The 27,834-nt window shown below is 38.8% G+C and overlaps 1 pseudogene across 1 annotated transcript; it reads right to left on the minus strand.

The window, feature by feature from the left end:
- Positions 1–26,265, minus strand: LOC149748768 (small COPII coat GTPase SAR1B pseudogene; annotated as a pseudogene). Its single transcript, XR_016393898.1, has 2 exons — positions 16,905–26,265; positions 1–8,004 (listed from the first exon to the last, which is right to left on the minus strand). The product of XR_016393898.1 is annotated as a small COPII coat GTPase SAR1B pseudogene (transcript).
- Between the last annotated feature and the right edge of the window lie 1,569 nt (positions 26,266–27,834).

Below are 27,834 nucleotides of genomic sequence, written 5' to 3' on the forward strand. Positions count from 1 at the left end.
AAGAAAAAGGAGAGAATGCACACTGGTATAGGTAACTATTAGTCACTGACATAGTAGGTGTGTAACTTTGGGCAAATTACTTAGTGATATCTATCTTGTAGAGGGTGTTTGTTTCCTAGGGCTGTCTGAACAAAATACCACAAACTGAGTGGCTTAAAACAACATAATTCATTTTCTCGCAGTTGAGGAGAAAAGAAGTCTGAAATCAAGGCGTCAGGAGGAGTATCAAGCAGGGTTGATTCCTTGCTGGAGGCTCTGAGAGAGAATCCACCCCACGGCTCTCTCCCAGCTTCTGGGGTTCTGGTGAGGGGAGGGAAAGCTTTCTTCAACTCTCGTAGTGTTTCTGGATGGGTCTGAAAATTAAACTGATAAAGATACACAGGAGGAAAGCATACACATGTATTTAATACAAGTTTTATGTGACACAGGAGCATTCATAGGGAAGTGAAGGCCTGAAGAAAATGTTAAGCTTGTGTACTTTTATGCGAGCTTTGATGAAAAGTGGAAAGATATAATAGGGCAAAGAGTATGAGGTATGTACAATTAACTGGGGGAAGCTTGCCAAAGCCTGCTTATTTGTATTCTTGGTGTCCCTTGTCTTTGGAGATAAGGATGTTCCTTCCCTTTGAGTATAGGAAAGGCATCTCTTACATAAGGGTTTTATGATTTGCTTCAGAAGAGAAGGGGAGGGTGGTCAGGGGACGTCAGCGTGACCTTCCTGTTTCTGCTGTTTGCTCAGACTCCTTCAGTTTATGCCCACGTGCCATATTTTGGAGTAGTGTGTCCTGGACCCCCTCACAGGCAATCTCTGGCCTTCCTTGTCTTGCAGACCCATTCCTCCAATCTCTGCCTCATCTTTCCTTCTTCTGTATCTTCAGTGTGTTTTTCTCTGTGACTTGTAAGGACACTCTCATTGGATTTAGGGCCCACACTACTCCAGTATAATTTCATCTTGATCCTTACATCTGCAAAGATCCTACTTCCAAATAATAAAGTCATACTCTGAAGTTCCAGGAGGACATGACTTTTGGGGGGGAACACTATTCAATACAATATATAGAGTTGTTGTGATAATTAAAAATTATGAATATAAAGTGCTGACATATCAGGAAAAGAAATCTTTTCTACTGAGATGTGAGTATGAAACTACATATACATCGCAAAACACTTTTTGGAAGTTACAGCATGAAAAGGAATCTTTTTCCTGCATTTCTTATGCTTATTTATAGGTAGTTTCATGTACATATCATAGGCCTTTAGTTCTATAATGTAATGTTTAGTTCTGTAATCCTGAGGATTAAACCTGGGGAAAATTAAGCTGTTGGACATGAGAAATACCATTCATCCGTATCATGTGAAGGAATTTAAGGAAATTAGCGGAAGTGCCCACGGCAGGCAGGTGCCTCTTGGGTAGATGCCCTGCTCAGAATCATTCCTCCCTTTCTAGGAACTGCCAGCAACTGGCCCAGTACTACAGGACTGCCTCAAGGCCAGAGCTGACTGGTCTAAGGATGAGCCCTGATCCTGGCCTACAAGATCCTTTTTTTAAAATATCTGGAACTTCAAACTACAGATGTAAATGTGGAGTGAGTGGAGCTGAGCCCTGTTGCTGCAGCTTTCTGGTCCTGCTTCCTGCTTGCTCCAGGGACAACCCCAGATCTTCCCAGTTCATCTGTGCTTTGGGGTTGTTTGAGGCTGGTGCAGGTCATTTTTTGCAACCCAAAGGACCTTAACTGATAAAATACTGACGTCTCAGGATACTAGACTCAATATACAAAGGACAGTATACAAATTACATATTGTATCTACTTTCATAAGTTTTCTGTTTAAATAACCATATCTATTTAATTTTTCTGATCTTGAAATCATTTTTTTTTAAGATTTTTTTTGATGTGAACCATTTTTTTAAAAGTCTTTATTGGATTTGTTACAATATTGCTTCTGTTTTACGTTTTGGGGGTTTTTTTGGCCATGAGACATGTGGGATCTTAGCTCCCTGACCAGGGATCAAACCTGCACCCCCTGCATTGGAAGGTGAAGTCTTAACCACTGGACTGAGAGGGAAGTCCCCCTGATCTTGAAATTATTGGTAAAGAATATGAACTTGATTTTAAAGCAATCTTCATTTTATGGATAAACATCAGCACATTAAAACCCTTAAGAGTGTCACTGGACCTTTAAGTGCCAAGCCGTCCATTTTTCTGAACTCTGGGAGGTGCCGCTAGATGAGCCAGGCAGATGCAAAAGGAACTGGTGCAGATGCTGGGATTTCTACTCATATCTGCATGTTCCTCTAACTTTCTATTATTCAGCTTGAAAATCTGTGGCCCAGAACATAAAGACAAAATAGAAGGGGAGCTAAAATGGCCACGTTTTATAGTAAAAATCTATACCAAAGTGATGGTTTAACATCTCCTCTATTTGGAACCAAGATATTAAAGAAGAAAAGGTCACACAAGGTATTTGCTTCCTTAACATATGTATGTATTTTTAAATATTTGCCACTGCATTTTGACTTATTCAAATCATTTAACATAATGATATTTGTTGGTGGTATTTTTAGTAAAATAGAAATAAAGGTAATTTTTGCTTTGGCAGCATATTTCCTTCCGGTATCTCTGACAGTGAGGGGAAGGAAAGATGTAAAGGATCTAAGAAAATTCTGGCGTGGGGAGAGATGAAGAAATGGGGGTTCTCTTTGGCCTTGCGGTGTCCTTGACAAGGCACCTGCTGTTAGGAACACTTTACAGGTTTACATGTGGTAGTCGGGGTTACGTGTGGTCTCTCTAACTTTATTTCCTTTCCAATCAAATATTTGTATTTTTAAAATGTTCTTTAGGTAGTGAGGATAAAGGTCCAAGTCATTCTGTCAGAAGCACGTTAAAACCTTTTTAAACCTCGTACCTCAGACTTCCCTTGTGACGGAGTGGTTAAGAATCCTCCTGCCAGTGCATGGGTCACGGGTTTGAGCCCTGGCCCGGGAATATCCCACATACTGTGGAACAACTAAGCCCGTGCACCACAACTGCTGAGCCTGCGCTCTAGAGCCCGCAAGCCACAACTACTGAGCCCGTGCACCGCAACTAGAGCAGCCACCACAATGAGAAGCCTGCGCACCACAACGAAGGCCCAACGCAACCAAAACAAATAAATTTAAAAAAACCCGAAACCTAGTTACCTTAATACTTTTAATGGATGCTTTTATTTAGATTATAAAATATACTCTATAGATTATGCTCAGATTAGTAGTTAATTACAATCATATATAACATGCTTTCATATTTCAAAAAATAGGATTGTTGTGACCACTACATAGAGGTGGGATGGACCCTTCCCTCCCCCCAAATTTAATTTGGGTGTGGAGACTGTTTATTTCATACCTCCACCGAGAGGGTATGAAAAGGTTTTTTTATTTGTTTTTTATCACTAGGTAGCTTTTTATTTGTTATTATTATTTTCATTGAGGTATAATTGACATTATACCTCAGGTGTACAACATAATGACTCCATATTTGTATACATTGTGAAATAATCACCACAACTAGTCTAGTTAACCTCCGTCACCATACATAGTTACAAATATTTTTTTTCTTATGATGAGAACTTTCAAGATCTACTCTCTTAACAACTTTCAGACATGCAGTACAATATTATTAACTATAGTCACCATGCTGTACATTACATCTCCATGACATATTTTATTTTATAACTGGAAGTTTGTACACTTTGACCTCCTTTACCTACTTCCCCCATGGCCCACCCTCTTCCTCTAGCAATCACCAATCTGTTCTTTGTATCTAAGTGTTCAGTTTATTTTAAAGATTATACATATAAATGAGATCATATGATATTTGTCTTTGTCTGACTTATTTCACTGCATGATGCTCCCACAGTCCATCCAGGTTGTCACAAATGGCAAGATTTCCTTCTTTTATATGGCTGAATAATACTCCATTATACACGACGTCTTCTTTATCTATTCATCTGTTGATGGATACTTAGGCTGTTTCCATCCATATCTTGGCTATTGAAAGTAATGTTGCAACAAACATGAGGGGTGCATATATATCCTTATTGAGTTAGTGTACTCTTTTTCTTCAGATAAATAACCAGAAGTGGTGCTGCTGGATCATATGGTAGTTTTTTGTTTGTTTGTTTGTTTTTGCGGTACACGGGCCTCTCACTGTTGTGGCCTCTCCCGTTGCAGAGCACAGGCTCCGGACGCGCAGGCTCAGCAGCCATGGCTCACGGGCCCAGCCGCTCCGCGGCATGTGGGATCTTCCCAGACCGGGGCACGAACTCGTGTCGCCTGCATCGGCAGGCGGACTCTCAACCACTGCGCCACCAGGGAAGCCCCATATGGTAGTTTTATTTTTAATTTTTTAAAGGAAACTCCAGACTGTTTCCCATGGTGGCTGCACCAAATTACATTTCCACCAACAGTGTAGTAGGGCTCCCTTTTCTCCACATCCTTGCCAACACTTATTTCTTGTCTTTTTGATTATAGCCATTCTGACAGGAGCAAGGTGATATCTCATTGTGGTTTTGATTTGCATTTCCCTGATCATTAGTGATGTTGACCACTTTTTCATGTGCCCAATGGCCACCTGTATGTTTTCTTTGGAAAAAATGTGTATTCAGATCTTCTGCCCATTTTTAAATCAGATTGTTTGTTTGTTTGTTTGTTATTTTACTATTGAGTTGTATGAGTTCTTTATATATTTGCATACTGACCCCTTATCAGATATATGATTTACAAATATTCTCCCCATTCAGTAGGTTGCCTTTTCATTTTGTTGATGGTTTCTTTTGCTGTGCAGAAGGTTTTTAGTTCGACATAGTCTCACTTGTTTATTTTTGCTTTTGTTGTTTTAGCTTTTGGTGTCAGATTCAAAATATCATAGCCAAGACGGCTCTCAAGGAGCTTACTGCTTACCTTTTCTTCTAGGAGTTTTATGATTTTAGGTCTTATGTTTGAGTCTTTCATTCATTTTGAGTTAATTTTTTTTGTGTGGTATAAGATATGGTCCAGCTTTATTATTTTGCATGTGGTGGTCCAGTTTTCCCAAAACCGTTTGTTGAAAAGAATGCCAACCCCATTGTATATTCTTGGCTCCTTTGTCATAGATTAATTGCCCAGATAAGTGTGTGTTTATTTCTGGGCTCTCTATTCTGTTCCATTGATCCATGTGTCTGTTTTTATACCGGTATCATACTGTTTCAATAACTATAGCTTTGTAATATAGTTTAAAATCAAGGAGTGTGATGCCTCCAGCTTTGTTCTTCTTTCTCGAGATTGCTTGTAAAGGTTTATTAAGCACATAATGAGGCTTTCTGGGCAGAACAGTGTGGTTTCTGAGCAGGTCCAAGAATGGCTATCTTGAGAGAGCAGGGATAGGAGACTGACTCTGTTTTCACCGTGACAAAGAGGTGGGGTCCTCATGTGGGCCAGGGCTTGCATGCTTTGAACTTCCCTTCAGTGCCAAAGGAGGAAGCACCTGGGACTTCTTATAACTTGCCCAGATGTGGGGGAAAAGGAGGAGGAAGTGGTGAGGCTTGAAAGCTGTCAGCAAACATCAAAAATGGAGTCGGATTCTTTATTATAAGAACAAAAGACTTAAAGTCTCATGTTCATTAATAATAAAATATTTAATTTGTAGTTTATTATACTTTCCCACAATGTTCCATAATATAAGAAAACCATTTAAGCACATTTAAAAATTAGTATATGGTCTTAGAAATTTTAAGAATTGAGCAAAAAGAAAGTACTTGAGGTGGTATAAAATAGTTTTTAAAATATCATGCAAAAGGAACTTTCAAGCTGGCTCATTCAGAAATCATTTTACCTGACTTGTAATGTGTCCATCTTTTCTCTATTAACAGAAAAGTTTCACTTAAAACAAAAAAGTGAGCAAGTAGCGTATTATCTTTATTTTGGGCTTCCAAGTTTGTGACATCTGAACTAAATCAATTGCTGAGGGCTACACTACCACTGTGAGCCTTGGGACTAGTCTGTCCCCTGTTAGAATGTAAGTCTCACTAGGGCTGAGACTTCAGAGTCTCTTCTGTTCACCATTTACCATTACACCAGGGGTCCGCAACCCCGCAGCCGTGGACCGGTACCAGTCCGTGGCCTGTTAGGAACCGGGTCGCACAGCAGGAGGTGAGCAGCGGGCGAGTGAGCGAAGCTTCATCTGCCGCTCCCCATCGCTTGCGTTACTGCCCAACCCATCATATCCCAACCCCCCCCCACCCCTGTCCATGGAAAAATTGTCTTCCACAAAACTGGTCCATGGTGCCAAAAAGGTTGGGGACCGCTGCGTTGCACAGTACCTGACACGTAGTAGATACGTGAAAAATTTTGGATGGATGGTTGGTAAGTTCAAATGAGTTGCCACTAGGTGGCAATGTTTTCTCGGGCCTGTGCTGCAAATCTTCACAGCATTAAAGCAGTCGATTCCTGGCGGCTATGCCCAGGATCACCTCAGTCACACATGTCCAAACCTCTGTGATCCAGCCCCCTCATGGCTGAAACGTCATCCCCCACCAGCCTTCTAAAATGTTAGGGGTTGGAGAATCACACAAGAATTTCTCATTGTAAGTCATCTTAGATATTATCTGTTCTATTTCAACTCCCTTAGTTTTCAAGCTAACAAAATGGGGACAGCCAAGCCCTAAGCCTCAGAGTGGCAGTGTAGCCTTCAGCAACTGATTTAGTTCAGGTACATGAAGTCCAGAGCCCAAAATAAAGATAATACACTGAACTACTATAGATACATGATATATGATATATATATGATTTAGTACAGTTACTGGCCCACAGTAGGTGCTCAATAAATACTACTTCCTTTCCCCTTCTCTGTAATAGAGGTATAAACAAAATGTTGTGGGGACACAGAGTGAGGAGCAGTAACTGTAAGAGTTTCCTGAAAACTTTTTTAAGAACGTGACACTGGAGACTGGAAGGATGAATGGGAATTTGGAGGTGCAGAAGGAAGAGAACGTTCCAGGCAGAGGACAAAGCAAATAGAGAGGAGCAACAGTGGGTCCTCTGGGAATCAGATGCTGAGGCAGAGTTAGGAGTGCACTGCCCCAGGTCTCTCTGACTGCTGTCCCTTGGCGCAGCCCCGTTCCCTCCCAACATGTCTCACTCTGTTATTTCAGGTCTCAGCTCAAATGTCAGACATCCTCAGAGGGGCTTCCCTGACTATTTCTCTAGAATAATCACTGCAGTCTACCTCCCCTTCTGTCCTCTTTTCTTTCTGAGCACATCCACTACCTGTTTATTTGTGCATTGTCTGTCTCCCCAACTACAGTGTAAGCTCACTGAGGGCAGGACTTTGTCTTTTCATGGTAGCATCACCAGTCCTCAAAATAGAGCCCTTTGTAAACACTGTTGAATGAATAGATGAATATATGAGTTCCAGGACACAGAGAAAGGTACACAATACCAGTTATAAAAGTGAGCAACCTCTGCACAGTAACGACTGTCCTCTCTATCAAAAGCTCCTTCTAGAAAGGCAGGGGAAGATTGTACAGTCTCCTCCCGTACATGTAGCTGCCATGTTCTCTGCTGTGAAGGGCAGGTTTTGAGCCAACCATACATGAACTTCTTATGTGTCCCACGGTAACTCTCACTGCCTCCCTGTGGTGTCAAGAAGAATGAGAGAGGTTGCTTGAGCTTCTGGTGGGGAGGAATGTGCTGGAAACAGAAAGGACACAGCTAGAGGCAGTTACAATTTATCTCATACTCAAATCACTCATGGTCATTGTCCTACTATAGTCTCAGATCCAGTTCTCAGAACAATAAAACCCTCTTATGACATTTTTAATATCTTAAGCAACTGAGAAAAACTTAGGAAAATTTACCATATGAGGGAAACGTTGGATTAATTATGTCCAGAGTTCTGAACCACGTCAAAAAGAAAATCTTCATAAATGGCATTTAAACTGTCTCACCATAATGCAAGGACAGACCTGCAGTGCTGTCCAGTGCAGGAAATGCTGTTGGGAGAAGCAGGAGAATTCTTCTTCAGTGCTTTTCAGTGTTAATAAGGGCAGATTTTCTTTCTTTTGTTACTAAATGTGCAGCGCCACATCTTCTATTCTTGTTGCCAGATGGATGTGGTTTAGCACAATACTATCCCATCAGCATTTCTTTTCAAACAAACATAAGTCAGTATAATGCTGAGCTAGAGGCTATATAAAAGTAATTAACCACAAAGACAAATACAGTTGAAGTAGCTGTTCAGAAATCTGAGACATTGTGAAAAGTTATCATTTAAAAAACAAAAACACCTAAAATTTCCTGAAACATTTTGACCTTTTATACCTAACCTACAATACATGACTTCACACTTATGATGAAATTATGCCCTGAATTGACTTCACACTATTTTAGTTTCTTTTTTTGGAGATTCACAGTCTTCGCAGTTATATGAAGAAAAGGAAAGAAAAGTAAAAATACCACGAAGCTATAGATTATGTTTGTGTGTGTGGCTTTTTTTTTACATTAAAAAAAAAACCTCAAACCATCTTGGCCAGGTTTTGCTTTTTTACCACTAGAAGGTGCTAACATTACCATTAAAAAAAGTTCACTGTTTAATGTTCCAAGTGTGACAAACGTGTGTAGAAGCCTGGTGAGCCCACAGAGAAATGTATTATTGTGTTTATTTTTGAAGAATTAACTAACAATAGTTTGATTTGAAAAGACAACATATAAAGGTTTTTTGTTTTCTTGTTGTTTTTTTTTTTGCTCAAATGAGAAAACACTTAATCATAAATGTTGTTATTAGTGTTCAGTCTAAAAAATAATATAAAGAAGGAATACATACAATAAATAAATAAAATCATCTCTTAGTCTTTCAAATAAAGTAAACTGAAATGTATTCTTGGTATGTTGAGATGACTCAGTGACAATGCTTCTTGAATTTTGTATCAAGGTAAAATATCAGACCAAGTCAACAGAAAATTAATGAATAAGATGTTCATCTCACAGCAGAAGCAAGAAGAACTACAATCCTGCAACCTGCAGAATGAAAACCACAATCACAGAAAGATAGACAAAATGAAAAGGCAGAGGACTATTTTCCAGATGAAGGAACAAGATAAAACCCCAGAAAAACAACTAAGTGAAGTGGAGATAGGCAACCTTCCAGAAAAAGAATTCAGAATAATGATAGTGAAGATGATCCAGTACCTTGGGAAAAGAATGGAGGCAGGGATCAAGAAGATGCAAGAAAAGTTTAACAAAGACCTAGAAGAACTGAAGAACAAACAAACAGAGATGAACAATACAATAACTGAAATGAAAAATACACTGGAAGGAATCAATAGCAGAATAACTGAGGCAGAGGAACGGTAAGTGACCTAGAAGAGAGAACAGTGGAAGTCACTGCTGCGGAACAGAATAAAGAAAAAAAGAATGAAAAGAAATGAAGACAGCTTGAGAGACCTCTGGGACAATATTAAATGCACCAACATTCGAGTTATAGGGGTACCAGAAGGAGAAGAGAGAAAGAAAGGACCTGAGGAAATATTTGAAGAGATTATAATTGAAAACTTCCCTAACGTGGGAAAGGAAATGGCCACCCAAATCCAGGAAGCACAGAGAGTCCCAGGCAGGATAAATCCAAAGAGAAACAGGCCAAGACACATAGTAATCAAACTGACAAAAATTAAAGACAAAGAAAAATTATTAAAAGCAACAAGGGAAAAATGACAAATAACATGCAAGTGAACTCCCATAAGGTTAACAGCTGATTTCTCAGCAGAAACTCTGCGAGCCAGAAGGGAGTGGCACAATATGTTTAAAGTGATGAAAGGAAAGAATGTACAACCAAGAATACTCTACCCAACAAGTATCTCATTCAGATTTGATGGAGAAATCAAAACTTTTACACACAGGCAAAAGCTAAAAGAATTCAGCACCACCAAACCAGCTCTACAACAAATGCTAAAGGAACTTCTCTAAGTGGGAAACACAAGAGAAGCAAAGGACCTACAAAAACAAACCCCCCAAAATTAAGAAAATAGTAACAGGAACATACATACCGATAATTACCTTAAATGTAAATGGATTAAATGCTCCAACCAAAAGACACAGGCTCACTGAATGGATACGAAAACAAGACCTGTATATATGTTGTCTACAAGAGACCCACTTCAGACCTCAAGACACATACAGATTGAAAGTGAGGGGATGAAAAAGATATTCTGTACAAATGGAAATCAAAAGAAAGCAGGAGTAGCAATACTCATATCAGACAAAATAAACTTTAAAATAAAGAATGTTACAAGAGACAAGGCAGGACACTACATAACAATCAAGGGATCAATCCAAGAAGATATAACAGTTATAAATATATATGCATACAACATAGGAGCACTTCAATACATAAGGCAACTGCTACCAGCTATAAAAGAGGAAACTGACAGTAACACAATAATAGTGGGGGACTTTAACACCTCACTTACACCAATGGACAGATCAACCACACATAAAATTAATAAGGAAACAGAAGCTTTAAATGACACAATAGACCATATAGATTTAATTGATATTTATAGGACTTTCCATCTGAAAACAGCAGATTACACTTTCTTTTCAAGTGCACACAGAACATTCTCCCAGATAGACCACATCTTGGGTCACAAATCAAGCCTTGGAAAACTTAAGAAAATGGAAATCATATCAAGCATCTTTTCTGGCCACAATGCTATGAGATTAGAAATAAATTACAGGAAAAAAACTGTAAAAAACACAAACAAACACATGTAAGCTAAATAATACGTTACTAAATAACCAAGAGATCACTGAAGAAATCAAAGAGGAAATCAAAAAATACCTGGAGACAAATGACAATGAAAACACGACGATCCAAAACCTATGGGATGCAGCAAAAGCAGTTCTAGGAGGGAAGTTTATAACTATACAAACCTACTTCAAGAAACAAGAAAAATCTCAAATAAACAATCTAACCCTACACCTAAAGGAACTAGAGAAAGAGGAACAAACAAAACCCAAAGTTAGTAGAAGGAAAGAAATCATAAAAGAGCAGAAATAAATGAAATAGAAACAAAGAAAACAATAGCAAAGATCAATAAAACTAAAAGCTGGTTCTTTGAGAAGATAAACAAAACTGATAAATCTTTAGCCAAACTCAACAAGAAAAAGAGGAAGAGGACTCAAAACAATTAGAAATGAAAAAGGAGAAGTTACAATGGACACCGCAGAAATACAGAGCATCATAAGAGACTATTACAAGCAACTCTATGCCAATAAAATGGACAACTTGAAAGAAATGGACAAATTGTTGGAAAGGTATAACCTTCTAAGACTGAACCAGGAAGAACTAGAAAATATGAACAGACCAATCACAACTAAAGAAATTGAAACTGTGATTAAAAATCTTCCAACAAACAAAGTCCAGGACCAGATGGCTTCACAGGTGAACTCTATCAAACATTTAAAGAAGAGCTAACACCCATCCTTCTCAAACTCTTCCAAAAAATTGCAGAAGAAGGAACACTCCCAAATTCTTTCTGTGAGGCCACAATCACCCTGATACCAAAACCAGACAAAGATCCTACAAAAAAAGAAAATTACAGACCAATATCACTGATGAAAATAGATGCAAAAATCCTCAACAAAATACTAGCAAACAGAATCCAACAACACATTAAAAGGATCATACACCATGATCAAGTGGGATTTATTCCAGGGATGCAAGGATTCTTCAATATACTCAAATCAATCAATGTGATACACCATATTAACAAATTGAAGAATAAAAATCATATGATTGGGACTTCCCTGGTAGTGCAGTGGTTAAGAATCCACTTGCCAAGGCAGGGGGCATGGTTTCAAGCCCTGGTCCTGGAAGATCCCACATGCCACGGAGCAGCGAAGCCCATGCACCACAACTACTGGGCTTGCACTCTAGAGCCTGTGAGCCACAACTACCGAGCCCACGTGCCACGACTACTGAAGCCCGCATGCCTAGAGCCCATGCTCCACAACAAGAGAAGCCACCGCAATGAGAGGCCCGCGCACTACAACAAAGAGTAGCCCCTGCTCACCACAACTAGAGAAAGCCCACATGCAGCAACAAAGACCCAACACAGCCACAAATACATAAATAAATAAATTTATTTAAAATAACCCATTTGATCATCTCCATAGATGCAGAAAGATATTTTAACAAAATTCAACACCCATTTATGATAAAAACTCTCCAGAAAGTGGGCATGAGGGAACTTACCTCAACATAATAAAGGCCATATATGACAAATCCACAGCAAAAATCATTCTCAATGGTGAAAAACTGAAAGGATATCCTCTAAAATCAGGAAGAAGACAAGGATGTTCACTCTCACCACTATTATTCAACATAGTTTTGGAAGTCCTAGTCACGGCAATCAGAGAAGAGAAAGAAATAAAAGGAATCCAAATTGGAAAAGAAGTAAAACTGTCACTGTTTGCAGATGACATGACACATAGAAATCCTAACAATGCCACCAGAAAACTACTAGTGATAAGCAATGAATTTGGTAACGTTGCAGGATACAAAATTAATGCATAGAAATCTCTTGCATTCCTATACACTAACAAGGAAAGATAACAAAGAGAAATTAAGGACTTGATCCCATTCACCACTGCAATGAAAAGAATAAAATACCTAGGAATAAACCTACCTAAGGAGGTAAAAGACCTCTACTCAGAAAAGTATAAGACACTGATGAAAGAAATCAAAGATGACACAAACAGATGAAGAGATATACCATGTTCTTGGATTGGAAGAATCAATATTGTGAAAGTGACTATACTACCCAAAGCAATCTACAGATTCAGTGCAATCCCTATCACATAACCAATGGTATTTTTTACAGAACTCGAACAAAAAATCTTAAAATTTGTATGGAGACACAAAAGATCCCGAATAGCCAAAGCAACCTTGAGAGAGAAAAAGAAAAAACAGAGCTGGAGAAATCAGACTCCCTGACTTCAGACTATACTACAAAGCTACAGTAATCAAGACAATATGGTACTGGCACAAAAACAGAAATATAGATCAATGGAACAGGATAGAAAGCCCAGAGATAAACCCATGCACCTATGGTCAACTAAGCTCTGACAAAGGAGGCAAGGATATACCATGGAGAAAAGACAGCCTCTTCAATAAGTGGTGCTGGGAAAACTGGACAGCTACATGTAAAAGAATGAAGTTAGAACAATACTTAACACCATACACAAAAATAAGCTCAGAATGGATTAAAGAAATAAATGCAAGAGTGGACACTATAAAACTCTTAGAGGAAAACATAGGCAGAACACTCTTTGACATAAATCACAGTAAGATCTTTTTTGACCCGCCTCCTAGAGTAATGGAAATATAAACAAAAATAAACAAAGGGGGGCTTCCCTGGTGGCGCAGTGGTTGAGAGTCCGCCTGCCGATGCAGGGGACACAGGTTCGTGCCCCAGTCTGGGAAGATCCCACATGCCGCGGAGCGGCTGGGTCCGTGAGCCATGGCCGCTGAGCCTGCGCGTCCGGAGCCTGTGCTCTGCAATGGGAGAGGCCACAACAGTGAGAGGCCCGCGTATGCAAAAAATAAAAAAATAAAAAATAAAAAATAAACAAAGGGGACCTAATGAAATTTAAAAGCTTTTGCACAGCAAAGGAAACTATAAACAAGACGAAAAGACAACCCTCAGAATGTGAGAAAATATTTGCAAACAAATCAACGGACAAAGAATTAATCTCCAAAATATATAAACAGCTCATGCAGCTCAACATGAAATAAACCAAACAACCCAATCTAAAAATGGGCGAAAGACGTAAATAGACATTTCTCTAAAGAAGACATACAGATGGCCAAGAGGCACAGGAAAAGCTGCTCAACATCACTAATTATTACAGAAACGAAAATCAAAACTACAATAAGGAATCACCTCACACTGGTTACAATGGACATCATCAAAAAATCTACAAACAATAAATGCTGGAGAGGGTGAGGAGAAAAGGGTACACTCTTGCACTGTTGGTGGGAATGTAAATTGATACAGCCACTATGGAGAACAGCATGGAGGTTCCTTAAAAAACTAAAGATAGAATTACCATGTGACCCAACAATCCCACTACTGGACATATACCCAGAGAAAACCATAATTCAAAAAGACTCATGCACCCCAGTGTTCATTGCAGCACTATTTTCAATTGCCAGGTCATGGAATCAACCTAAATGTCCATCAACAGACAACTGAATAAAGAAGATATGGTACATATATACAATGGAATATTACTCAGCCATAAAAGGGAATGAAATTGGTTGGGTCATTTGTAGAAATGTGGATGGACCTGGAGACTGTCATACAGAGTGAAGTATGTCAGAAAGAGAAAAACAAATATCGTATATTAATGCATATATGTGGAATCTAGAAAAATGGTACAGATGAACTGGTTTGCAAGGCAGAAATAGAGACACAGATGCAGACAACAAACGTATGGACACCAAGGGGGAACAGCAGGATGGGGGTGGGATGAACTGGGATATTGGGATTGACATATATACACTAATATGTGTAAAATAGATAACTGATAAGAACCTGCTGTATAGCACAGAGAACTCTACTTCACTTCGCTGTACAGTAGAAACTAACACAACATTGTAAAACAACTATACCCCAATAAAAATAAATTAAAGAAAAAATAAATTTAAAAAAATTAAGAATTAAAATTAAAAATTATGAGTTGGACAATTGTTAGAAAAAAAAGATGTTCATCTCAACATTGTTTAAAATACTGTATAATGGCTATTTTATGGTATCTTCACCTAGTAGACCTGTGTAATCATAAAAATGGTATAGATGCTTATTGTCTTGGAAAGCTACCATGCAATTTATTAAGTTAAAAATGCATGTTATCACTAATCATTAGAGAAATGCAAATCAAAACCACAATAAGCTATCAGCTCACACCAGTCAGAATGATCATCATCAAAACATCTACAAACAACAAATGCTGGAGAGGGTGTGGAGAAAAGGGAACCCTCTTGCACTGTTGGTGGGAAGGTAAATTGATACAGCCACTATGGAGAACAGTATAGAGGTTCCTTAAAAACTAAAAATAGAACTACCATATTACCCAGCAATCCCACTACTGGGCATATACCCTGAGAAAACCAAAATTTAAGAAGAGTCATGTACCACAATGTTCATTGCAACTCTGTTTACAATAGCCAGTACATGAAAGCAACCTAAGTGTCCATCGACAGATGAATGGATAAAGAAGATGTGGCACAGATATACAGTGGAATATTACTCAGCCATAAAAAAGCAAAATTGAGTTATTTGTAGTGAGGTTGATGGACCTATATTCTGTCATACAGAGTGAAGTAAGTCAGAAAGAGAAAAACAAATACCGTATGCTAACACATATATATGGAATCTAAAAAAAAAAAAAAAGGTTCTGAAGAACCTAGGGGCAGGATAGGAAGATGTAGAAAATGGACTTGAGGACACAGGGAGGGGGAAGGGTAAGCTGGGATGAAGTGAGAGAGTGGCATGGTTATACACTACCAAATGTAAAATAGCTAGTGGGAAGCAGCTGCATAGCACAGGGAGATCAGCTCCGTGCTTTGTGACCACCTAGAGCAGTGGGATAGGGAGGGTGGGAGGGAGACACAAGAGGGAGGAGATATGGGGTTATATGTATATGTATAGCTGATTCACTTTGTTATACAGCATAAACTAACACACCATTGTAAAGCAATTATCCTCCAATAAAGATGTTAAAAATGCATGTTAAAGTCGTTATGGGCAATCGGTGATAGGATGGACCCTGGTGATTCTTTAAAGTCTGTGTATTTTGGTTGGTGGAAAATGATGAAAAGGATAGAGTTCATGTCTATGTAGATGCTGGTTGGACAGAGATAGCGTGTGTAGATGCAGGATTTTGGGGTCATAGGGGGTCATGAGACTGCACAAATTTCCAGAAATTAATAGAAATCTTGGATAACCCTCGCCATGAAACTTGGCCTCAAGGCAACCTAGATCTCAAGGGACAAGGGAGTGAGGGCTCCAGGTAGCAGCATCCAGATTACATGAAGATGTGTGTGTGTGTGTGTGAGAGAGAGAGAGAGCACCTGCAAGTGAGAGCATGAGAGGGAGAGAAAGTCACATATGGGAAGAGAATTGGGGAATGGAGAGAGAAATCAGTTGTGCTTATGAGAAACCCAACTACAGTTATATCTGTAATCCTGTAATAGTCACATTTCATGCAAATATAGACTCTCTTCTGGTTTCCTCCCTGCTTCTGATTAGAAGTTGAATGTATTGCTCAATATCTCTGACAAGTAGATACCTCAAGTCTTTTGGGGGAAGTCCTTTCCATTTTGAAAAACATCTGTGATTAGAAAGTTCTTTGTATAAAACTGAAAATTTCATTCATTCATTCATCTAACTAACGCTTATTAAGTGTGTACTACGTGCCAGGCATTGTTCTGTTTACTGGGGAGGCAGAGGAACTGTCGGGACAGTGCCCAGGCAGGAGTGGTGGCAACAGCAGCAACCTGCACCCATCAGCAGGGGCAGAGGCCACAAGGCAGCAATGCCAGATCAGTGCCAGCTACTGAGGAGACTTTTAGTGGCCACTGGGAGAAAGGGAAGCCACCCAGAAGCTGCCCAGGGGAAGGGATTTGCATGGGTCTAGAGTTCCAGCAACTACAATAACCAGAGGCTGCTGTTATCATGTCCCACTTTTCAGAAGCTATACACACTCCTTACATCCCATCCTATGCTGGTTTGGTCAGGTTAACACAGGTTACACTACAAATCACATCTCTGCAATTCTATTCTTGAGCTATTTTATGCCATGGTAGGTCAATTAACATTACAAATCTTACCTGTCAAGATCTGAAGTTCTAAGACTATTATTTGCTGGTGTCAGTCCTAGATTTCTGCCGCTTTTAAAAGTGACGAGCAGTATCTTCATCCAATCTATTTTCCATTATATTCACTAAAATATTACAAAAGAAGAATTTGAGATCAGACCCCGAGACATCACGAACATGTGCAGGGAGAAAAAAAGTATGTTTGACAAAATTTGGATTAAACATCAGGTACAAATCAACACCACATATGCCATCATCCAGCCAGTTTCTGTTCATTTGCCACAAAGATATCGTGAGAGACGTTGCCAAGGGCTTTGATGAAATTACACATCTGCAGTATTACCACCAGTCTCCAAAGCTTATCAAAACAGGAAGTGGGCGGGTCGGGCCCAGATCTTTCCTTGTGATTGCAGACTATCTCATGGTGATCACGTCTTCATTTTCTACAAGCTTACACACCACTCTTTGACTAATTCATAATAGAATTTTGCTTAAGATGGTTATTACATTTATTTACCCTGAACTGTCTGCAGAAGTTTCTTCCTTTTATGAAAATTAGAAATGTTAGCTCATTTTCAGTTCTTCCACTATTCTGTGTGATTTTCAAAAATAATTATGTCAATAGTTAAGTAATATGTTCTGCAAGTTTTTTAAGGTCATATATCTAAGATAAGAAATAAGAATTTAGAGTTGCTACTTGCTTTTTATAGCCTCCTCATTATCTTGGCCTCTGTTTTCTTCTTACTAATGTTCAGCCCATCCTATTCCCACCCTCCTCCGTGGGATTCAGGCTTGACTGGGAAAAACACTAACCAAGTAGATGCTGCCAGAGGATGGGACCAAAAAGCTGAAGCGAAGGCTTAATTGTCTGATTTAGATGAGAGCAGTGAAGGACAGTGAGATGAGGGCAAGCTAATTAGTGTCCATCAGGAAAGACAGAGCTAATGCATAGCAAATAGAAGGTCAAAGTTGGGGTTCAAAAACAAGCCAGGACTGGACTTCCCTGGCAGTCCAGTGGTTAGGATTCGGCACTTTCACTGCCCTGGGACCCAATTCAATCCCTGGTCAGGGAACTAAGATCCTGCAAGCCGCACAGCACGCTCCCCCCACAGAAAGCAAGCCAGGACCAGGAAAGAATGGTGTAAAGCTATTCTGTCAAATTCAGTGACCACTAATCACGTGGGCTCCTGAGCATTTGAAGTGTGGCTAGCACCACTGAGGAACTGAATTGTTGATTTCAGTTTAGTTTAAACTAATTTACTTTGAAATTTAAAAATTGAACCAATGTAAAAATTTTTTCATTAAATACAACTCCATTGTTCTGAGAAGATTACATTGCACCTTAACCATCGAATCATGTAAATGTTACTGTAATGGTGCAGTGTGCGTGGTGGGCCTGTGTCTTTTCTAGTATTACACATAAACACATTACCAATCTAGTTGGTGTCAACAAAATGATTTAAATGCTTTTCCCTACGCATCGATGTAACATTGTAACACAATTATTTGGATGTTTATACAGAAAGCACCAGTTACAGTGATACCTATGTAAATTGTAATTGGTAATCAAATGGAAATACTTATTATTTCAATTAAAGCAGTTATATTATTGTTCTAATTTAAAAATTAAGTATGGACAAAGTTTTAAGTTTAAAACTAGGGCATACTAGTGATTAGAAGCAAATGGAGATGCAGAGGCCAGTCCTACAACTAGAGCAATAAAGGAAAAAAAAAGACTAGGGGAAGATGTGTCTCAAATTTCACAAGTCATGGCAATTGCAGTTTTTTGTGGCCAAGCAAAACAAAAAAGCAGTTTGCTTGATGTATAAGTGTTCTTTAAGATAATAAAGCAGACAATATTAGAGACATTATCAGAAAATATATGGTTTATTTGATAAGTTTCCTCTCAACAGTCAAAAAGATTTGAAAAGAATAGACTAAATTAGTTGCCAGAAGTCAGAAATGAATATCCAACAGCAATTTAAAAAATTATGTCTAATAGGGTTTGAGCTTGTAACTTTAGCTAGATATTAAATGACTTAGATTCTTGCACAAAAGAGAAAATCATTTTTAGATGGAAACATGGTAAAAGAAATTATTATTTCATTTCTGGAAATATTATAAAATTATTAGGAAAAGAGTAAAAATCATATTTTATAAAAAATAAAATATCTTCAATGAAGTCACCAAACAATTGCCCATGGAATACAAGCCCTTCTTAAGAATATCAAAGATCGATTGATTCAGAACTGGAAAGACTGCAAGTACTTTTCTTTAACACATTTCAAGTGCTTAGGATGAGTCATGCCTAATTAATACTTTGGTTATGTTTAGTCTCAGAGGACTTCCAAACTTATGAAGAAGTGTTGTCAACTCATAGACTAAAAAGCAAAATTCGTGGCATAGATATATTTGAAATTTTTATGACTGTCAAAGAAGAATTTCAGCTAAATACGAAAAAAAGTTTTTTATATCATGATGGAGGTGCTTCAGCTGTTACATCAAAAATCTGGATTTATAGGAATTTAAAAATAAGAAATTGATGTTTCCCTTATTGCTTTCTTCCACAAAATGATACATATTGAAAATATTTGTGCTCAGTTTTCTGAATCAGACTCATGGAAAGTGTCATGTATACAGTTATTAAAATTGTTCCATACATACATGCCAATACTATGAATCAGCACCAGTTTATGGCACTGTTGAAAGAAGTAGAAGACCCTGAATTTAATGATCTTGTGTTATTTACCAATGCTCATTCGTTGAGTTGTAAAAGACTTTTACCAAGATTTACTATGCTATTAACCCCAATTCAAGATTTTCTTGAAACAAAAGAATATTTGCCACATTTTCAATAATGACAGACAAAACTTGGCAGTTATGATTTACGTTTTCTCAGTCATATCACGCTGCATGTGAACAGGCAAAACTTTAGGCTCCAAGGAATAGAACAGCTTATTTGTAATCTAGATCTATAGATGTAAGAATTAATGTTGATATTGAAATTTTTCATAATACTAGTCGATAATGATTTTATACATTTTTCTAATATGAATTAATAGGCAGAATATTTTAATTATAACCAAGAGTGTTATGTAAATTGTCTGAAAAAAAATCCAAAAAAATTTGAAGAACATTTTGTTTGCTAATGATAAATTTGGAGTTTCTTTGCTTCCTCCCCCTCCAACTTTATTGAGATATAATTGACATATAACATTGTGTAAGTTTAAGGTGTACATTGTGAGGATTATGCAATGATTACAACAATAAGTTTAGTTAACACATCTATCACTTGACATAATTATCTTTTTTTTTCTTTTTGAGGAGGTGGTGTTGAGAACATTTAAGATCTAGTCTCTTAGCAACTTGCAAGTATACAATACAGTATTGTTAATGATAGTCACCACAATGTACATCAGATCCTCAGAACTTGTTCATTTTATAAGTGGAAGTTTTTACACTTTGACCAACAGAGTTGTTTTCAATTTATGCAGTACCCCCTTTGAATTTGAAATTAACACTGAATTGTCTTGTTAGTGAACTTACTAACCTTTGACATAGTTTTGAAATTGATACGCTTTTAAGGATTTCAAACCTTAGAGTTTGTTTTATTGTGTGATGTTTGTGTCAGAAAAATTATTGAAAACTGTAAGACATCATCAATCAGCTAATTATTAACTGTACACTTAAACTAGGTGGACATATAATCTAAAATTTAAAAACTAGTTTCAAAAAGTAGACAAAAATTTAAGATCATGAGCTTTTCAATATGGCTTATATTTGTAGTTTCATATTGTTTAAAAGTGCTTCAAATGTACGGCTGGAAAGTTGCTCTTTATACTGTAAATATTGCTGGGGTAATATCAGATTGCAAACTGTAAAAACTAATTATTTTTATGGAATGATAAAGTTAACATTGTGATAACCAGTTTTCAATTCTCACTCGAATTGTTGATATAATTTTAATAATCTAAATAATCTGTTTTATAACCAACATCATTCTACTGAATTCAAGTTATGAATGTTGCATGATCAGATCTCTGAGTGGGCCTGAATGGTGAGACCTGGAACCGATTCAGGTTTGGTGTTAACCTGTACCTGCAGAGGACGCGTTCTTGGTAACCTAGTCTTTTGAGCACACTGCACATGAGAACTTAAAGGTCGGCATTCAGCCTCTTCCTGTTGTCTGACCGTGTAAACCAAACATCTCTCGTAACCTCTCTTCACTGATGGCTTCAGGTCTGTTGATCTTATTCCCAAGAATCAGTATAGACACATTAGAAATGGTTTCAACTGTCATTAGTGAATCAAGTTCTCCTTTTGATTCTAACAGCCTTTTATGATCTGCACAATCCACCAGAACTGTAATGCCATTGATAGCAGGAAGGTAGTTTTTCCACACTCTTTGATCTTGAACATGTTTACCCAGATCAAAAGTTGCAAAGGCCATGCCAGTAATGGTTAGTTCTTTTGAAAGGGGAGGTAACATTGGGACATGTGTCCAAGTCTGTCATCTTTTAGCATATATAGCAATGTTGTTTTTCCCACATTATCCAATCCAAGAAATACCAATTTGCCAGTTCTCTTATATAATCCTAAAAACTGTAGATTCTGCTGAAACCACTGTATATCCAATCAAATATGAAGGACCTATCCATACCTTAGAGTCTGCGACTGAAGACAATGCTATTCCTTGCTTGGCATTGGCCCTACAGCCTCTGACACTGAACGGCAAATTGTGATGATTGCTTGATGTGCTTTTGCTTCAAAGTCAAATCAGTTCTTTTTGGAAAAGATGAACAAGTTTTGTCAATGTGGATGCAAATTTTAAAAGAAAAGAACTTTTCATATTCAATTTAGTTATTTGAAAAATTGTAAGTATGTTTGGAACAACTTGGGTATGTGATACTACTTTCTCAACTTTGAATTTTTAAGGACCTTAAAATTAAAAAAAAAATTTTAAATCAGCTCAAGTATTTTGATATAAATTTACATCTGAATTGAGATGTGCTCTATGTGTAAAATACATATGAAAATGTAGTACAAAATGTAATACAAAAACAGTAAAATATTTCTATATTGACTACATGTTGAAATGTTAATATTCTGGATATATTGAGTTATATAAAATAAGTGACAATTTCACTGCTTTTCACTTTTTAAAAAGTAAAAAAATTTAAATTACATATATGGCTTACATTATATTTCCACTGGACAGCATGAGTCTAAGGCTCTTGTCATGAACAGTGTAGGAGTGTCAAGAACTCACCTTTTCATACATACATGGGGATGTGCAGCTACTTCAAAGGACCAGAAGCAGAGTAGACAATTTTACACCTTTCCAGGTCTGTTGGATTGTCAGCTCAAAAGTGGGGTGCAGCTGGCACATGTTTAACAATTGGTTCTCTGGGGTAAAAAATCCCTGTTTTTTACCATTATCTAGTTTCCATGGTATAAATACTCCCACCATGGTCCATTTCAAGCTATCAAGTGGACATCGCTGGGAGTTTGGTAGAAATACTGATAATTGGCTCTTGCCAGCAGGCAGCAGCCAGCTTCAGTACACCACTAGCTGGGACTATCTATTATTCTTCATTGTTTCTGCAGTATCTCGCATAGAGATCAACAAAGAGTAAGCCCATTTTAAGTATTTGTTGAATGAACAAATGCTTCTGCTAGCTACAAATCTCCTGTTGTTTCAGTTTTCCCCTGATCCTTTAACTTTTCTGAAATGTACATTCCTAAAGTTGAGGGTAGATGTATGACTACAATAAGCATTCTCTTATTGAATGTGTGGTGCTGTCCAGATCTCCCTTAGCTCTGAGTCATTCATTATCCCGGCTGTTGGGAGTATTATGTGCTGATGTTGCTCAGCTGAAACTCTCCGAAGGAATTCTACAGATCTGAAAGAAGCTGCCTCCCCCATGGTTTCCCAGGCAGCTCTCTGCATCTAATGCCTTGTTAATGTGGGAGTCCAGGTCTGGCCCCTTCAGTTAGAGACATTTTTGAAGAACCATCCAAGTTTGAGAGTTTCCTGTAAGACCTGCTGCGACCTCTGTTGCAACCGTATTATGACTCAATTTATACCTCTGCTCAGCAGTGCTTCTTTCATTCCTTTGTGCGGGTGGTCTCTGAAAGCACTGCCCCATACCCCACCTGCACACCATCTCCAACTCAGGGTCTGTTTGCCAGAGAATGCAGTCTACAACAGTTGTAACAAAAAACATCAAAGACAACTTTGCTCCTTTCACTCAGGGTCAGTGTTATTTTTAACTTAGTCAACCAGTTCTGCCATGTTGGTTACAATGAGGGCCAGATCTTACCGCTTCCTCTGTCTTATAGAGATGAAATTTACAAGCAAGGTAAGTTAAGAAGTTCTATTTGAGAAGATTTGTAAGAATTTTCATTGTGGATGAGTTTAAAAGCATGAGTTAGCCATGGGGTGGGGGGGACCTTCAAGATGGCAGAGGAGTAAGACATGGAGATCACCTTCCTCCCCACAAATACATCAAAAATACATCTACATGTGGAACAACTCCTACAGAACACCTACTGAATGCTGGCAGAAGACCTCAGACTTCCCAAAAGGCAAGAAACTCCCCACATACCTGGGTAGGGAAAAAGAAAAAGAAAAACAGAGACAAAAGAATAGGGACGGGACCTGCACCTCTGGGAGGGAGCTGTGAAAGAGGAAAGGTTTCCACACACTAGGAAGTCCCTTCGCGGGCGGAGACTGCGGGTGGAGACTGTGGGTGGCGGAGGGGGAAAGCCTCGGAGCCGCGGAGGAGAGCACAGCAACAGGGGTGCGGAGAGCAAGACGCAGAGATTCCCACGCAGAGGATCGGTGCCGACCAGCACCCACCAGCTTGAGAGGTTTATCTGCTCACCTGCCAGGGTGGGTGGGGGCTGGGAGCTGAGGCTTGGGCTTCAGAGTTCAGATCCCAGGGAGAGGACTGGGGTTGGCTTCGTGAACACAGCCTGAGGGGGCTAGTGTGCCACAGCTAGCTGGGAGGTAGTCCAGGGAAAAGTCTGGAACTGCCTAAAAGGCAAGAGGCCATTGTTTTGGGGTGCACAAGGAGAGGGGATTCCCTCTCTGTGTGCCCACAGAAAGCAGAACACCACCTAAGCAAGCTCCAGAGACGGGCGTGAGCCACGGCTGTCAGCTTGGAGCCTAGAGAGGGGCATGAAATGCTAATGCTGCTCCTGCTGCCACCAAGAAGCCTGTGTGCGAGCACAGGTCACCATCCACACCTCCCCTCCCGGGAGCCTGTGCAGCCCACCACTGCCAGGGTCCTGTGATCCAGGGACGATTTCCCCGGGAGGACACAAGGCCTACCTCAGGCTGTTGCAATGTCACGCTGGCCTCTGCCACTGCAGGCTCAACCCGCATTCCAATTATGACTACCGTACCCCTCCCTCCCCTGGCCTGAGTGAGCAAGAGTGCCCTAACCAGCCACTGCTTTAACTCCCTCCTGTCTGGGCGAGGAACAGATGCGTGAGGGTGACCTACATGCAGAGGTGGGGCCAAAACCAAAGCTGAACAAAAGGACCTGTGTGAACAAAGAAGAGAAATGGAAATTTCTCCATGCAGCAACAGGAGCAGTGGATTAAATCCCCACAATCAACTTGATGAACCCTGCATCTGTGGAATACCTGAACAGAAAATGAATCATCCCAAAATTGAGGTGGTGGACTTTGGGAGCAAATGTAGACTTGGGGTTTCCTGTCTGTGACTGATTTGTTTCTGATTTTTCTGTTTATCTTAGTTTAGTTTTTAGCACTTGTTACAATTGGTGGATTTGTTTATTGGTTTGGCTGCTCTCTTCTTTTTATTATTATTATTTAAATAATTTTTTTTCTTTCTTTTTTCTCCCTTTTCTTCTGAGCCGTGTGGCTGGCAGGGGCTTGGTGCTCTAGCCTTCTGTCAGGCCTGACCCTCCAAGGTGGGAGAACGAGTTCAGGATATTGGACCGCCAGAGACCTCCTGGCCCCACATGATATCAATCGGCCAGAGATCTCTGTCTCACCACTAAGACCCAGCTCCACCTGACAGCCAGCAAGCTCCAGTGCTGGACGCCACATGCCAAACAACTAGCAAGACAGGAACACAACCCCACCCATTAGCAGAGAGGCTACCTAAAATCACACTAATTTCACAGACACCCCAAAACACACCATTGGACGTGGCCATGCCCCCCAGAAAGACAAGATGCAGCCCCACACACCAGAGCACAGGCACCAGTCCCTCTACCAGGAAGCCAACACAAGCCACTGCACCAACCTCACCCACTGGGGGGAGACACCAAAAACAAAGGGAACTACGAACCTGCAGCCTGTGAAAGTAGACCCCAAACACAGTAAGTTAAATGACATGAGAAGACAGAGAAATATGCAGCAGATGAAGGAGCAAGTTTAAAACCCACTAGATCAAACACATGAAGAGGATTTAGGCAGTCTACCTGAAAAAGAATTCAGAGTAATGATAGTAAACATCATCCAAAATCTTGGAAACAGAATGGAGAAAATACAAGAAACATTTAACATGGACCTAAAAGAACTAAAGAGCAAACAAACAACGATGAACAACACAATATATGAAATTAAAAATTTTCTAGAAGGTATCAATAGCAGAATAACTGAGCCAGAAGAACAGATAAGTGACCTGGAAGATAAAATAGTGGAAATAACTACCACAGAGCAGAAAAAAAGAATGAAAAGAATTAAGGACAGTCTCAGAGACCTCTGGAACAACATTAAACTCACCAACATTTGAATTATAGGGGTCCCAGAAGAAGAAGAGAAAAAGAAAGGGACTGAGAAAATATTTGAAGAGATTATAGTTGAAAACTTCCCTAATATGGGAAAGGAAATAGTTAATGAAGTCCAGGAAGCACAGAGAGCCTCATACAGGATAAATCCAAGGAGAAACATGCCAAGACACTAATTATTCAAAGTATCAAAAATTAAATACACAGAAAAAATATTAAAAGCAGCAAGGGAAAAGCAACAAATAACATACAAGGGAATCCCCATATGATTAACAGTTGATCTTTTAGCAGAAACTCTGCAAGCCAGAAAGAAGTGGCAGGACATATTCAAAGTGATGAAAGGGGAAAAACTACAACCAAGATTACTCTACCCAGCAAGGATCTCATTCAGATTTGACGGAGAAATTAAAACCTTTACAGATAAGCAAAAGTTAAGAAAATTCAGCACCACCAAACCAGCTTTACAACAAATCCCAAAGGAACTTCTCTAGGCAGGAAACACAAGGGAAGGAAAACACCTACAAAAACAAACTCAAAACAATTAAGAAAGTGGTAATACAAACATACATATTGATAATTACCTTAAATGTAAATAGATTAAATGCTCCAACCAAAAGACACAGATTGGCTGAATGGGTACAAAAACAAGACCCATATATATGCTGTCTACAAGAGACCCACTTCAGACCTAGGGACACATACAGACTGAAAGTGAGGGGATGGAGAAAGATATTCCATGCAAATGGAAATCAAAAGAAAGCTGGAGTAGCAATTCTCATATCAGACAAAATAGACTTTAATAAAGACTGAAAATAAGGAGACAAAAGAGGACACTACACAGTGATCAAGGGATCAATCCAAGAAGAAGATATATCAATTGTAAATATTTATGCACCCAACATAGGAGCACCTCAATACATAAGGCAAAGGCTAACAGCCATAAAAGGGGAAACTGACAGTAACAAAATAATAGTAGAGGACTTTAACACCACACTTTTACCAATGGTCAGATCATCCAAAATGAAAATAAATAAGGAAACACAGCTTTAAATGACACATTAGACACAACGGACTTAATTGATATTTACAGGATGTTCCATCCAAAACCAACAGAATACACTTTCTTCTCAAGGACTCATGGAACATTCTCCAGGATAGATCATATCTGGGTCACAAATCAAGCTTTGGTAAATTTAAGAAAATTGAAATCATATCAAGTATATTTTCTGACCACAACACTATGAGACTACATATAAATTACAGCAAAAAAAACTAAAAAATACAAACACATAAAGCTAAACAATATGCTACTAAATAACTAAGAGACCACTGAAGAAATCAAAGAGGAAATAAAAAAATACTTAGAAACAAATGACACTGAAAACACGACCACCCAAAACCTATGGGATGTAGCAAAAACAGTTCTAAGAGGGAAGTTTATAGCAATACAATCCTACCTCAGGAAACAAAAAAAATCTCAAATAAACATCATAACCTTACACCTAAAACAACTAGAGAAAGAAGAAGAACAGCAAAAAAAAAACCCAAAGTTAGTAGAAGGAAAGAAATCATAAAGGCCAGATCAGAAATAAGTGAAAAAGAAATGAAGGAAACGATAGAAAAGAATAAAACTAAAAGCTGGTACTTTGAGAAGATAAACAAAATTGATAAACCATTAGCCAGACTCATCAAGAAAAAAAGGGAGAAGACTCAAATCAACAGAATTAGAAATGAAAAAGGAGAAGTAACAACTGACACTGCAGAAATACAAAGGATCATGAGAGATTACTACAAGTAACTATATGCCAGTACAATGGACAACCTGTAGGAAATGGACAACTTCTTACAAAAGCACAACCTTCCGAGACTGAACCAGGAAGAAATAGAAAATATAAACAGACCAATCACAAGCACTGATATTGAAACTGTGATAAAAAATCTTCCAACAAACAAAAACCCAGGACCAGATGGCTTCACAGGCAAATTCTATCAAACATTTAGAGAAGAGCTAACACCTACTCTTCTCAAACTTTCTAAAATATAAGAGAGGGAGGAACACTGCCAAACTCATTCTACAAGGCCACCATGACCCTGATACCAAAACCAGACAAAGGTGTCACAAAAAAAGGAAACTACAGGCCAATATCACTGATGAATATAGATGCAAAAATCCT

Source organism: Delphinapterus leucas, chromosome 7 (genome assembly GCF_059928025.1).
Source record: "Delphinapterus leucas isolate spDelLeu-1000000601 "Yukka" chromosome 7, BTC_Dleu_Yukka2, whole genome shotgun sequence".
NCBI classification, from domain to species: domain Eukaryota; kingdom Metazoa; phylum Chordata; class Mammalia; order Artiodactyla; family Monodontidae; genus Delphinapterus; species Delphinapterus leucas.